General features: G+C 43.6%; 1 protein-coding gene across 3 annotated transcripts in view; it reads right to left on the minus strand.

The window, feature by feature from the left end:
* The window catches only part of LOC133349882 (gamma-aminobutyric acid receptor subunit beta-3-like), a 291,199-nt gene that overhangs the window by 268,644 nt on the left and 7,352 nt on the right, over positions 1-15,203 (minus strand). The gene's annotated exons all lie outside the window — the stretch shown is intronic.

The raw sequence follows: 15,203 nt of genomic DNA on the forward strand, positions 1-15,203 counted from the left end.
CAGTAGGACGCCCCCTTTGCTTAGTATCCTCTCGTTCCCGGTGAATCAATCGCATCCTCAGAGCCGCCTCCTGTTCTGTTCACGTCTCATTCCTCAGCCAACTTAAGTTGGCGCCGCCCTCGTCGCCGAACCTTCTGCTGTCACCGTATTTTATTGGACTGTGAAGACCACGCTGGCAGACCAAATAAATCAGCGCGTGAAACATCCCATTGCAGATTTATTGTCAATAGTCAACACAATACATGAAAACATTATATCCAGCATAAACCTTGGCACAGCTGCATCATTACTCGTGAATTATTAGTACCATTCACATTTTTACAACTACCATATATCTTCCTTATACGACAGATATGACGGCCTAGCATTTTAACCTTACATTAGCACTTTTGTTCGATGCATTTTGTGTCACGTGAAAGCAGTTGTGTTAAAAAAAAAATGTGGAAATGAATTTGTCCATATCTATGATTTTCTTCATGATGCATTAAATATTTGATTAGATTATTTAATTGGGACCAGGCCATTCCCATTAATTAAGGTGGTGATTAAATGGGACCCCATTTTAATTTAATTTGGAAATAATTATATATCTTGCTCCATAGTCAGTGAAGCATTTATTTGCCTAAGGGTGTAACGTGTAACGGTGCTGTTCTGGTATTCTAGGTGAAGCTACTTGTATTTGCATCCCCACCTTCTTCATTGCCGTTATTTACAAGCTGTAGATCTCACAACATTACACAGATGGGGTGAGAGGGTCAGGTGCAGAGGCAAGTCGCTTTGACAAACATCAACTGGCAAATCCAAGAGGGCAAATGTCGTAATTTAGCTTTGGGTAACTGTGTACCATAGCCTGGCATAAAATACCCAGTTATCTTTTTTAATTATGCTCACTTGAGCCTTTAGACTCTTTATTAACATTGACTTTGTGGAAGATGGCATCCTTTGCTAATTCCCAGAATACAGTATTGGTCAGCTATGGGAATTGAACATTGCCTTCAAATAAATTACCTGGATTAGCGCAGTTTTGAAGTCCCCTCATTTGCATTTCACCGCAAATGATTGCTCATGTTTACTTGAATGCCGAGAGCTTATGGTAGGCAATTATTTGGCATGGGTGCCAAACATTCATCAAAATTGCGTTTGCCGAAATAAAACCTGGTCCGCCAACCTTTCACAGTAATAGACCGCAGCGATGAACTGCCACACATGCACTTGATAAAGTGCACGGTCTTTCGAGAGGGACGTCAGGAATGCCTTTTTTTCTCTCCCTGCACATTTTTAGAAGCGGCATTGAAAATAACAATAAGGTAGAATAATAAAACGGAGGGTTGTGTACCTGCCTTTGATTTTACGGTTCGTGGCTAAAGGCTTCATCCTGACCTCATTGCAGCTCTGAAAACCACACGGGTTCGTGAATTATTAGGCAAGAGGATATCCCGGCGGTCAGCACACTGCTTTCCACAATGACCATGTGCTCCGTGAATTCCCCCCATAAAGCTTTAGAAAATTGTACGGCCTGCTGTGTAACAGACGTTACATTTGCTGGGTAATGTTATAACAGAAGGCCAGATGAACAATTGGAAAGTTGTGAGTTCACATCCCAGATGGGGGTTGAATCAGCTCATCATGCAAATGAGTACCACTTTGTGAGAAGCCAATAGCGGTTGTTATGGAGACTGCTCCCTGCCAAAGTAATTCTGAATTCGACCACTGCCTCGCAGCTGCTGAATGGACATTCGGTATTTGACCAAGCTTTCATAATTTGCACAAGTATCCCCAATGTGTATATTTGCAATTCTTAAAGATTAATTACAACTCGTGATTCATTTCATCCAGGATGGTTCAGAATACGTTTGCCGGAATTATTTTGAACACCTTATCTTATACCATTTGTCTGATATATTCCTATATAACTGCTCATAAGATTCATAATACGAATACAGCACAGTATAGGTACAATAATATATGATTATGGATAAGCATACCTTGTAAACTACTGATAGGGTATCATCCCTAATCCAAGCAAGCCTCATATTCCAGAAAATGTTGAGTGAGAAATTAAGCCCTGCTCACAGCTGAGCTGCAATGTATTATGGATGTTTCCCATGGTGCTGTCCACCCTACACTATATATATATCACCCCAATGCATTATGTGACATACAACGCTGAGCTTAATGTCAGTGGTGACAATCTACCATATGGTCATCCGCTTATGTAGTGAAACCAATCAGCCTTAAGAAGAAATGTTTCAATCCACTCGCTATTGATACCATGTCAGACAATGGGAAATCCTGGTCAAAATAAATCTTACCAAACTCAAAACACATTCTGGAACAATCGTCTATATGTGTGAAAAATCCCAACAGCAACTGCCTTTTGTCACTAATTGGTAGTTACATCACAATAGTGCTTGTGCCAGGCCAAGTGAAAACTCACTAGCAGGTCATGAGACATGTACCATATGTGTTAGCTGGCAGAGCTGACTGGCAGATGCACAACCTGTACTCCTAACTGTAACAACTCACTGTATAAGAGAATCGCTCCCTTATTGTTGTAAGCCTCAGTCCTCTGCCCTCCGTTGTTGTTGGAGGATGACTGCATCCAATTTCCCAGCTGCGCCCTTCACAAGCCTTCTCTACAAAGGCCAATATTGGCCCTGCTGGTACCAGTCATCGGCAAGTCCACTCAGCTCCACATATTCCTCCTGTATCGCATCAGCCCAGCACCTCTCTAGCCCGTGCTCCATCCGTTGAGCCACATCTATACAGCCAAACAGAAGTTGCTGGGCATGCGGGCCACATGACCCAGCCAACGCAGCCTCAACTGCCAGAGGACCTCACAGATGGGACCGCGTCCAGATCTTTCAATGATCTTCGAGCTCCTCTCTGATCAAACCCAGGATGGACTGTAGGCAGGCTGGCCTGAATTCTTAAAACCAGCACAGGCGTTACTGTAAAGGACTCTACGTTTTGCAAGAGTAGAAAGCATCATTGTGGCTGAGAAGACGTCGTATTGCGAAGACCGTGAATGACGAAGCCACACGCACACAAGCGCAATCTGTCAAGTAGCAACCATTTGCCTGATCTTCGTAATTGCCCTCTTAAGCACGTACTATTGTGCGTATGATGTTAATTTTAAAGGAACGAAATTTTCATTGCGAGCTCTCCATTAACACTTCAAATTGACGATCTCCGTTCGCTCACCGATCCCTGCACTGAGAATCCACTCTTTAAGGATGTTACCCACGCATGCGTGTTGATTGCATGCATGCCTCTCACCACGCTCGCAGAAAGCATTCAAGGGCAGAAGAACTATATTTGTATGAGAACAAATCTCTGCATCATGGGATGAAAAAAGAGGGATTTGAATTATTATTTTATCACACACTGAGAGAACGTGGAGATGTCTGCTGTGCTGAATAGCAGCGTATTCTGGATGGCGTGCCCTGAAAGTCGAATGGAGAATGAGCGATGCGGTTGTTGGGCCGCAATGAAAAACTGCCAAGCTCCAAAATGGTGTTCCATTTGACCTATGTTAATTCTTTTTCGTTTTTTTATACGATTACATGCGTAGACCACTGAGAATATTGATTATATTTGCTGGATCAAGTACATTTATGAAGGGAATTATTATACACAAAAGAAACCTCAAAGAGCCATACATTAACATTGTAATTTCATTGAAAATGTATTCAGAAAATGTGATGAATGTTACAATTATTCTGTGTTATTCAAATTAATATGAATTGGTATGCATTTTGTTGATATACATTACAGTGATTAGTTCATCAGTCTACCCTCATAATGCAGTGTATCAGCAAAAAATATTCACTTTGGTATAAGCAGAACATTAAATTAAATGAGCACTTTCATGATATGAATGACAATTTAAATAATTACAGTTATTAACTTATTCTGAATTCATCATTCATGATACCAGCAGGCAGAGGTGGGACAAAGTCATTGTTATGCAAGTCCAAGTCGAGTCTGAAGTCATCAAATTCATGACTCGAGTCTGACTCGAGTCCAAGTCACATGACTCGAGTCCACACCTCTGCCAGCAGGTTCCACGTAGGTGTAACCAGGCAAATCACCGGCTAGAGATAGAACACCTTCTCTCTTTAACTGTTGCTACAAAATGTGTGGATATCACCCGAGGAATCAGAATCAATACGGGTGTAGTTGGTATCAGTGAGATGCGGAGTTAAAACTCCACACGTGTGAAGAGTGGAAACCGTGAAAACCGTTTCTATTTAGGCTTTTGAAACATTATTCACGTACATGCTACAACGTGCCACGATTATGAAGTAGACCACATAAAGGAAAAAAATTAACTATCAACTAAATGAGTTTGTAGAGTGCATTACGTCATCATGGGTGACTTTATTGCGAGAATAAGTGAATGGTGCAGATATGAGGTGGGCGGTACATTTGACATCGGGAAATGAGAAACGAGAGGTGAGTGTCGATTAAAGTTCACAGCCAAAAACGACGCGGAAATAGTGAAGACCTATTTCAAGAAGAATGAATCTAGGAAACATATTGGTCTGTGGTTGTATTTGTGGCACTAAAGGTTTGCGTTTCATGTTGCATGCTTTTGATTCTATGCTTCTATGACCTGAACCAACAGTGAAGTTCAACCTCTGCAGGCCCCGCCCCCTTCTTCTTTAGGCCCTGCTCCTTCCTCTTCAATATTAATGCCCCGCCCCCTTACTCCATAGGCCCAACCCCCCTGCCTGATTGGCTCCCACTCTACATTGTCCATTTCCATATTTTGTCTCTCTGCGCCTTTCCTTTTATAAGGTCCTGCCTTCTTCTTTAGGCCCTGCCTCCTTCTGTTTAGGCCCTGTCCCCTCCGCCAGACACGGGGGTTGGGCTGGTTTTGGTAGCAGTGGGTGGGGGGGTTTAGAAGGGGTGGGAGGCAGTGCGCGTGCTGCAGCGGGGTTGGTAGTGAGCGGGGTTGGGGGTCTGTTTCAGGACAACAACCAAAATAGTTTTTGGAATGATACGGAAATAAATGGACGTGGAGATGCCCAGTCGCGAAATTAAGAATGAGATTGACGATTCTGTGGGACAAAAGCCCAGACCCGTCAGGGGCTTCTCTGTTCTCATCACTTTTAACGTTGGGAGTGAGTTGCATTTCAACAAAAAGAGAGGGCAAAGCTAAGCCCACAGGACAGGCGATGTCAGAAGTCTTGGTCAGGAGTTCGCTAATTTTAGCCTAACTCTAACCATAAAATCCAAGTATCTAGAGGAGCAAATCTATTCAATGGACGTCACCACTTTGAATTGTGCATTAGCTAGCATAATTATTGATAGTGTGTTGAACGTTGATTGAACATGGAGGATAAGTTGTGTGAACCCACAATGGACTTGAGGAGGTCGAGGATAAATATAATAGGAGACACAGAGGCTCAACTGAAGATGGAATACACAGGACTATTTAAGTCAATTAGGAAACTAATGAGAGAAATAAAAGTCTGGTCTTGCTTACTAGGCATTTACAAGAAATATGATATCCCTCAATCATGGAATAATGCCCCAATCTCTATTATATTCAAAAGGGAGACAAGACTAACTTTCAGAACCACAGACCCAGTAGCCTTTCACCGCACGTGTATACATCCCTCACAAAGGTCACTGGGAACAGAATAATTTTAAATGTTGACGCAAACCAAACACGGGGAGCGAGCAGGGATTCACAAAGGTTTCCCCACCCAAACTCTCACTCAGATCCTGGAAAAGACCAATGCATTTCAATTACTATTGAGCCTGCCCTTTGTAGTCGATGAAAAAGCATTCAACTCGGTAGACATTTTGATGCAGTCGTCCAAGCTATCACAAGCCAAGGCGCAAATAAGGCCATTTAGGAGGAATACAAATCTATATACAAATATATAATAGCCACACTGTACCAACATAGGTATTCAAATGGAAGTCAGACAAGGTGATGCGCGTTCGCCCAAAGTAATTCACGCAGATATTTGGCGATATTTTCCAAAAATTAGATTGTAAAGATAAAGTTGTTAATATGAATGGAAAAAAAATATTAACCATCGCAGGTTTGCAATGACAGTATTTTGTGGCACAACGGGAATACAGTAGCATATGACTAACTAGGTTATTGAAGACTGACCAAGTGCAAAACGTTTGAATACACATGCAAATTAGAGCGGATAAGAGCTGAACTTAATAATGAGAAGCAGCGTAGAAATGTGTCTGAAGAGGAATGTATTTACTCGGTGTACATACTACCTGCGATTATATGGATCCACAACATGAACACTGGCAAAGACGATGAAACGAAAAATGTCAAAAGGGTATGAAGAAGCATGGAAAGACGCATGCTTGGGATTACATCGAGATAGATAAGAGACAATACACCGGCTAATGGAATAATTGTGACTGTAAAAAAAGAAGTGAATGGGCTTGAGCAGGACACGTCACTAGATTAGCACAGTTGGTGTGAAATAAGTTGAACATACATATATATATTATGGCTAGTAAGCTAGACTAATGATGGAATGGCAACCAAAGGAGAAACGTGCCCAAGAGGCTACGGCCGCCGCAGAGATGGAGCTACGAGATCAGTCCTTGTGTACGTGCTGGTGGATTATTGCATCGCAGAAGCGTGAGATATGGTGGCGACTTCAGGAGGCCTTTTTTCCAGCATTGGATCGACAATAAATGATGATGATAATGATCATGCAAGTTAATAATGTGATTTAGCTATCCAGGAAAGCCTCGCCGATGTTCTACTGTGAGGCCAATTTAATTTCCAGATGTGCTTTGCATATGGAAATCGGAAGAAAAAAATACACCCTACCCATATGAGACAATTGCACGATCCTATTTGCTACACTACCATCTCCTGGCCACCTTGCAACACAGTGAATGCATTAGTCGAATAATCGTATGTTATCTGCCAAACATATGTTATCTACCAATCGTATGTTATCTACCAAACGCATGTTATTTACCAATCACATATCTACCAAATATGTTATCTGCCAAACCTATGTTATCTGCCAAATGCATGTTCCCTACCAATCGTATCTTATCTAAAAAAAGTATGTTACCTACCAATCGAATATTATCTAACAATCGTATGTTATCAACCGATTGTATGTTATCTACCAAATGTATATTATCACCCAACCCACGCTTCCAAAGCTATGGATTGAGGTCACACAACAATATCGATGTTGTGGTTTAAGTATAAACGAGTACTGTACATTCCATTGAGTTCCCCTGAAGACCACCAGAGAAGTTCAGTGGAGCCCCACACGGGACCTCACCGGTCCCTCTTCTAACCCTCTCATGGTTTCCTCCTTCGAGAGCGATGGTAGTGAAAACCTTTTCTTATTTAATTTAAACTGAAAAACATTTTTAAACAATCCCGTTACATTCCTGCAAAGTGATCGTGAAGCAGAGGTCAACTGAATTGCTGTGGGCACTTTGTATTTCTGTTGGCCAACGGCCAGATCCAAACAGCCAGATCAAAACAGCCAGATCCAAGCAGCTAGATCGAAAGATCCAGATCCAAGCAACCAGATACAAACAACCAGATCAAAGCAGCCAGATTCAAAAAGCCAGATACAAACATCCAGATCCAAGAAGACAGATCCAAAGAGCGAGATCCTCAGAGCCAGATCCTCAGAGCCAGATTCAGACAGCCAGATCAAAACAGCCAGATTGAAACAACCAGATCCAAGCAGCCAGATCCAAACATCAAGATCCAAACAGCCAGATCTAAGCAGCCAGATAAAAATGTCCATGAACAAAACAGCCAGATTCAAAAGCCAGATCCAAACATCAGTATCCAAACATCCAGATCCAAGCAGCCAGATCCAAACAGTCAGATCCAAACTGCCAGATTCAGATCAAGTTTAACACGTAGGCTTTCACAACCAGTATTATTCATAATAAAGGTTTTTGGGATAGATCACCACAACCCAGCCAACGACAGCCAGATCCAAATAATGACAATCCAGCCAAAGACAGCCAGATTAAAAAAAAAACACAATGCAGCCAACAACAGCCGGATCCAAACAGCAACAATCCAGCCAACGACAGCCAGACCCAAACAGCCACAATCCAGCTAATGACAGTCAGATCCAAACAACGACCATCCAGCTAACGACAGCCAGATCCAAACAGCCACAATCCATATTATGGAAACTTTTGGTAAAGTCACGTAGAAGGGAAATAATAAATAATAATAAAAATTCTCACGACGTTTCGGACACAACACAAGTAGCCATCCTCAGGTGAAGAACAGAGCTGTCGGAAAGACAGCTTCCTAATGAACATTGCTAGGCTTGGCAGCATATTTTAAGCTGGGTGGGAGGAGCAGAGCGCCTTGACAAAGAAGTTTACATATCAACAGAGGAATTTAGAATATTGATGCTAAATAACTGCATCTACACTACGGCCATACAATAAACCGATGTGAAAACTACATCAATATAATCAATGTACTCAATATACTCCCCAATAAGCTGAGCTACTAACAGTAAGTCATTATTACACTTCTATGTCGCAAAAAATATAATATGCCTCCAATTAAACTTTTTTCTACATCACACGACTATACCCCGTAGTATACACTGCCATAGACAAACCCCAACATTGAATTATACACTGCGTTACTATACACAACCCTATACCTTAGACTATACATTGTAATATTACACTGTATTATTCTACAAACTCTACTGTATACCACACTGCTGTATATTCACTATACCATTATGATAGTATATATTACCATATACATTATATTAAACATTACACTATTATTCTATTGATTATTATACAATTTGCTGTACACCATACCATTGACCATCGCGTGAAAGCTACTAAGAGGAAGCAAAGACATATGTAATGGGAGAGTGGTACCAGGAAACTTGCAACGAATGGATTGCGGTCTGAAAGTCAGCGTAAACGTGAACACAATAAATCAAGACCCGAAATGGTTTATCACGTCCTTCCAATGATTGCTGAGCCAGAATCCATCTTCTCGGTTGAAATTGTCTCTGTGTTTGTATATTTGGATGGCTTCATGAACGAATCTCTCATGGTAGCCGGATGGCCACTCTGTCTACAGGAAAGCTACCCATACGAATGCTTACCTAAAACCGGATTCCCACCACCATCCATCCCAGAAGAATTCCCTCATCAAGACTCTACACCATAGAGCCCAATGCATCTCCGACCAGGAACACATTGCCAGTGAATTCAAGCATGTACACCAAGCTCTCAAGGCGAATGGTTACTCTGACTACACAATCCGCAAAGCCATCACTCCAACCATGAAGAAGGATCCTCTTGAGGAGCCATTCAAAACTATCACCTTACCCTACATTGCGGGGGGTCACAAAAAAGATCTCCAAAATCCTGAATAAACACAAGATCCAGGTCCGATTCAACTCAGTACATAAAATCTGTGATCTGGTCCCATCTGTAAAATATGTAGTTCCAGATATACAGTACCCTGGCGTCTACAAACTAAGTTGCCTCTGTGGTAGCAGTTACATTGGAGAAACCAAACGACATGTCTCGGACCACATCCGTGAACATAAAGCAGACCTGAAACACGGTAGGACAAACACCTCAGCCGTGGCAGACCATTGTAATAATTCAGTGGGCTCACATGACATTGACTTCTCCAAAACAGAGGTTCTCTGCAAGCCATCCGGCTACCATGAGAGATTTGTTCATGAGGCCATCCACATATACAAACACAGAGACAATTTCAACCGAGAAGATGGATTCTGGCTCAGCAATCATTGGAAGGACGTTACAAACCAACGACAGCCAGATCCAAACAACCACAATCCAGGTAATCACAGTCAAATCTCAACAGCCAGAATCCAGCTAATTATAGTCAGATCCAAACAACCACAATCCAGCCAACGACAGGCAGATCCATACAGCCACAATCCAGCTAATCATAGTCAGATTCAAACAGCCACAATCCAGGTAATCACAGTCAGATCCAAACAACCACAATCCAGCTAATGTTAGTCAGATCCAAACAACCACAATCCAGGTAATTGTAGTCAAATCCGAACAGCCACAATCCAGCTAATGATAGTCATATCTAAATAGCCACAATCCAGCTAATGGCATCACTGCATTAATGAGATACCTTGTTAGACCTTAGAAACGATTTGAAACAAGGTTATCAGGCCAATAAACCTCGATAGTCTCACCATAGCCATCAATGACTGAAGAAATAAACTATTTCAGTGCTGTATATTCTGTGAGTATCTACTTATGCAATGTTCAATCTCGAAACAATTTGCATTTTGCCTGGCCACAAAAAGAGCAATTTTCGTTGCACAGAAAGATTAGACACTGGGTGACGGTGGTTGATGGCCTTTCTATAACACCTCAATGAGACGTGCATTTGCATTGCTGTAGGAGGATGCACAATGAATAAGTAATATTAAAAAATACTTTTTTAAAACACGCTTTAATAAAATGTACCGTACTAGTAATGGCAAAACTCCACGACTCCAGGAAGTGGCCCCGAAGCTTGCCATAACGTAAGGGACCGTGGTGATTTACGTCAGTTGAGCGTGGACAATTAGACCCAAGCCGAAACATAACATATAAAAAGATTGTTGAATTTTTTTTTCAATGATAGAATATAGTATTGTCATCAGTATGACATAAGTATACCAAGGTTGCAGTTGATAGCACATTGAAAAGTGGGTTACAAGATTTGAGGATACAACAACAACAACAGACAGAGTGAGTTAATAGAAAGCGTGTAAAAGATTGTAAAAAAATTATGATAGAATAGGGTATTGTCATCAGAAAGACAGAAGTATACGAAGTTTGCAGTCGATACCACATTTGGAAGTGGGTTAAAATTGAGTTACAAGATTTGAGGATACGACACCAACAACAGACAGAGTGAGTTAAATAAAAGCGTGTAAAAACACTGGACTCTACACAGATTCAAATGTCACAACTAAAATATACTGTTGTTGGCATGCAACACAAATGTACGTAAAACATGTTGCGCATTTCCGGCTGCTCTGCTATGAACACAACCGCAATGCCTACAGTTTGATGCTACAGCACTGGTGCCACTCAAGGTCGCATACGCCGTGCCTACAGGTGGCCCTTCTGCGAGCAGACGGGCCACCAGAAGCCGGAGCTCCCGACTGTACAGAGGGTAAATCGTCCAGTTCTTCCACGCGTGGGAAAACGTCATAGAAGGGTTGGGAATAGTTGCACCTTTGCCACAGCCACACGAGTCCTGCCGATCACGGCTTTTGGCTAACCAGCAGACAAAGACGTCAACGCGTCGCGCGCCTTCAGATGCGCCTCTGCGGCCGTCTGCAACGCTCTTCCTTCCGATATTAGGACGCCAAAGGTGAATGCACTTTTAAATCTGAATTGAAAAGTAATTTATTTAAGAATTACGTTTTGTGTTTCGTTTGTTGTCCTTCCCCCGCACCTCCGATTAGCACGGTTGGCTAAGAACGGTTCGAAAGAAGTTCAACACACATACATGAACAACTGTATACTGCTGGGTGGAAAGAGGAAGCGACATTTTATTTTTAAACCTGTCCCCTCCTCCTTCTGCCCTCTCTCTCTATCCTCTTAATTAAGTTCTTACTTCCTCATCTTCTGTTTCCCACACAAATGTACAGATATCCCGCTCGTGGTCCCCACTTGGGTGGGGCAGTGAGCCCAATCCCCTCCCTCATCTAAACCCAGGAGCACAGAGGTCAGCACCTATGTCCGCGGAACTTCTGTGCCCCTTCCCTGCGGCGTCGCGGTTTGTGCTCTGTACCGGGATCTTATTGAAACACAGACTGTTCTCCTATAACGCGGTGGTAGTTGCGTTCCTGAAGAACACCGAGTTATGGAACAATTGGGGTAAAAATGTAGATTAAAGCGCAGTCCGCGATAGCACGTAAGATGCGTACGCAGGCTGAATACAGACTGATGTGCGTGGGTAGCATCTATAAGCATCCAGCAGCATCCCGCCTTGAGTGATGCTACGCCAAGGCAGCCACATAACCGCGTATTCCTACTCGCGTGACGTGGTTCTATTCACTCGATCACCTTATATTCCATTCGCATCCGCGTTATAGGTGTTTTTTAAAAAAATGTTCCCTAACACATTGATTACGTTATATAATTCGCGTTATGAAAACTACACTTGGCGTTATAGGAGAATAGACAGCATAGCAAAAACAATGAACAAAAACCCGTCTATTGTTTCAACTGCCGTGCCGGGTGACATCTGGATTGCGAGTCCAGCGTGCTAACCGTTGCAATATAGCAGTATCACAGGTGCAATGCGTGATAACGTTTCTGTACAATCTGTAAGAATACTTTAGCGTACTGCCCAGCCAAGTAATTCTAACGACGTAATAGCCACCCGAGTTCCAATCTCTTGATAGAGAGACCAATACCATCACAGCTGCACTAAGAGCATGGGAGTCCATTTGTTATATATCTGCTTTACAATGTATTACGAGCAGTGCTTGATTTCAGCCGGAACAGTGCGCAATGCTGTTCAGGGAATTACTTGTGGCAGCCACATCCATCTCAACTAATTTCGTCCCCTTGATAAACCAATTCATTGATACAGTATAGGGAACACTGCTAAAGGATTATTACGGATAAATGGGCCTTGTATCCAAAAACCCTGACTTCAAGCTACCATTGCAGTGTTATGGAAAATATTGAGTGAGAAATTAAGTGCTGATTACAAGTTATGCGCAACACGTTACTGTAATTAGTTACTGGTAATCCCATATTATCGCAGTGTGCAGTAGACTACTTATGACATACACATTTGTTAAAGTTATGCCGCCCCATATGTTTTTTTTGTTCCCGCAAAGGCCACATTGTTATTGACGAACATGCTGAGCTATCGTAAATGAGGACTGCACAAGGGAGTGTAGAAGTCAAACCCGTAAACCATTTGATGCCGAGTGGCTCATTGGCAAAATGCGGATCACTGACCTGGCTATTCTGCCAACCCAAATGTGATTGCATTCCGGTTGGATCACAATGCATTGGGGAGTGTTGATATTTTAAAAATATTGACTCCAGTAGGCAATGGTCATCCCATTAGCTTTTGAATAAATGTTGTCCCCTTGAATTATCGGCGTTGCTCGAGCAATCTCGCCAATATCTCGAACCCAGTTCCCTTGCATCTGATTTACATGCGGACATCACAGGCACTTTACGAAAAACAGCTGCGTGACGTTTCGTGCCACGATTTACATTGGGCTCCGAGTAAATCAGCCATGGCGGAATGGATTAACGTGGCAATGTCGTGGAAAGAATGCGACTCGCGTCACGATTCACGTGACAGTGACTCACATAGCTTCTGTTTCCTCTCGTCCAATATCGAACGTTGCTGCCTTTTCATTTTTTTAGAGGAAATATTCTCAGGAGCCGACGCCTTTCTGTCGAAAGACCTCTTTGCATCACGGGGTCCCCCCCCTTAGCGCGTGTGTGTCCCGTGGATGGCTGTGGCATCGCAGTCCGGCATGCACGATCCCCATGCCGCTTGGCACGAGCGGTGACCACGACGATGTACGTATGTGCGCACGTTGAACTTCTTTCGCACTGTACCTGAGCCAACCATGCTAATCGGAGGTGCCGGAATGGGGGAGAGCAGGAAGGACATCGAACAAAAACACGAGAAGTTCGAAAAAAGTGACTTTACAATCCGACGCATGATCACCAGGGCGCTGGGCGAGTCACATCATAAGCGGACACCCGCTGCGGTCGGCAGTGGCGCGGTCCTCACGGGTGGAACTCACCGCACCAGGGGGCCTCGATGAACTTCAGAGCGACGTGGCAGAGACGCGGCCTCCTCATTTCTCCCCACCGCTGTGCTTCAGTGCCACCTACCTTTACAAAATGCAACGGTCACGCGAGCGAAGCCGCATCTGTTGAATGCTTGGGCTGCTGCCCAATTCAGGTGCCCGTTGTTGTTATTGTTGTTATGATGAACACAGCCAGGCAGCTAGAGATGTCGTCTTCTCCTCAAACGTGCAGCTTACACGGCACACTGCTCGTCCCGGGTGTTTTGCAGTGCACCACGCAACGTTAAAATAACCAGGTGTGCATCGATCATCATTTCACTCAACCGATGTGATGAGATTATGCATTTAGACAAATATTATATATATGGAAATGACTTGCCTTTCTGTGCTTAGCAGTCGTCACCACCCATGACTGCTGCAATAGGTACAACACTGGGAGAACAGTCAATGGTGGTAACTATATGATGGGCTTCAGCTGAAGAGGTATTTGAAAGTAAATCCGCGACAAAAATGCCATGGACGTCTGAATGTGAAGTTCCTCTACACGCGGGGACTGCGAAGTCAATGTCCTCCTATTTGAACACATACACACCTCTCATACGTAGGCACGTATACAATTGAGCCCATAAATCCCTCCGCGGTATCTAAACTGATACAGCAATGCGGAAAGTCAACGGTGGTGGTTGTCTTGAAATAAATAACTGTCCCCGCCATTGGAATGTGGAATTGCCTCCACTAGCGTTGGAGCCTCCAAGAACCGCACTCTGCTGCATGCAGGTGCCCAACACTATAAAGATCCCCATGTAGGCTTAACAGACTGTTGGGGCAAGTGCTGTTAAGTGAGTGCCTATGACGGCCGGCACAGCACAGGAGGGAGTGGGTCGCCAGCAAGCACACACCACACCAGCACACACCGCACCAACTCATTTGAGACTGAGTCGCCCCTAGGGGAAGCCCAGGACCGGTTCAGATAATTCGCCACTGGTGCTGGCTGTGAGCGGGAATCGAACTCGGGTCAGCGGGTTCGGAGTGCAGCGCGCTAACCGCTGCACCACCGCTCCCCCACACTGCAGAGAGACAAAGATCCCCCTGTTAAGGAGTGAGACACTGTGTCGAGGCAGGTGCTGTCACTGAGTAGCACATATATTCGCCGGCGAGGCACACGAGGGGTGGGCGGGTGGCCAGACACAGTGTTGCACAATAACTACTGTCAAGTCTACGGCTATACACGACAGGAGATAAGTACTGTCGTGTATTGCACAAGTACTGTCTGAGCAGGTTGAGACGTAGAGTGCACAACGTTGTATACCGTACGACCATAACTCAAACGACTCCCCCCCCTCTCCCACGAGGCATCACCATCATCATGCCGTGTGAGTCCGTCAGTCG

This window comes from Lethenteron reissneri, chromosome 32 (assembly GCF_015708825.2).
Source record: "Lethenteron reissneri isolate LAM-NWPU_2019-01 chromosome 32, ASM1570882v1, whole genome shotgun sequence".
Lineage (NCBI taxonomy): Eukaryota > Metazoa > Chordata > Hyperoartia > Petromyzontiformes > Petromyzontidae > Lethenteron > Lethenteron reissneri.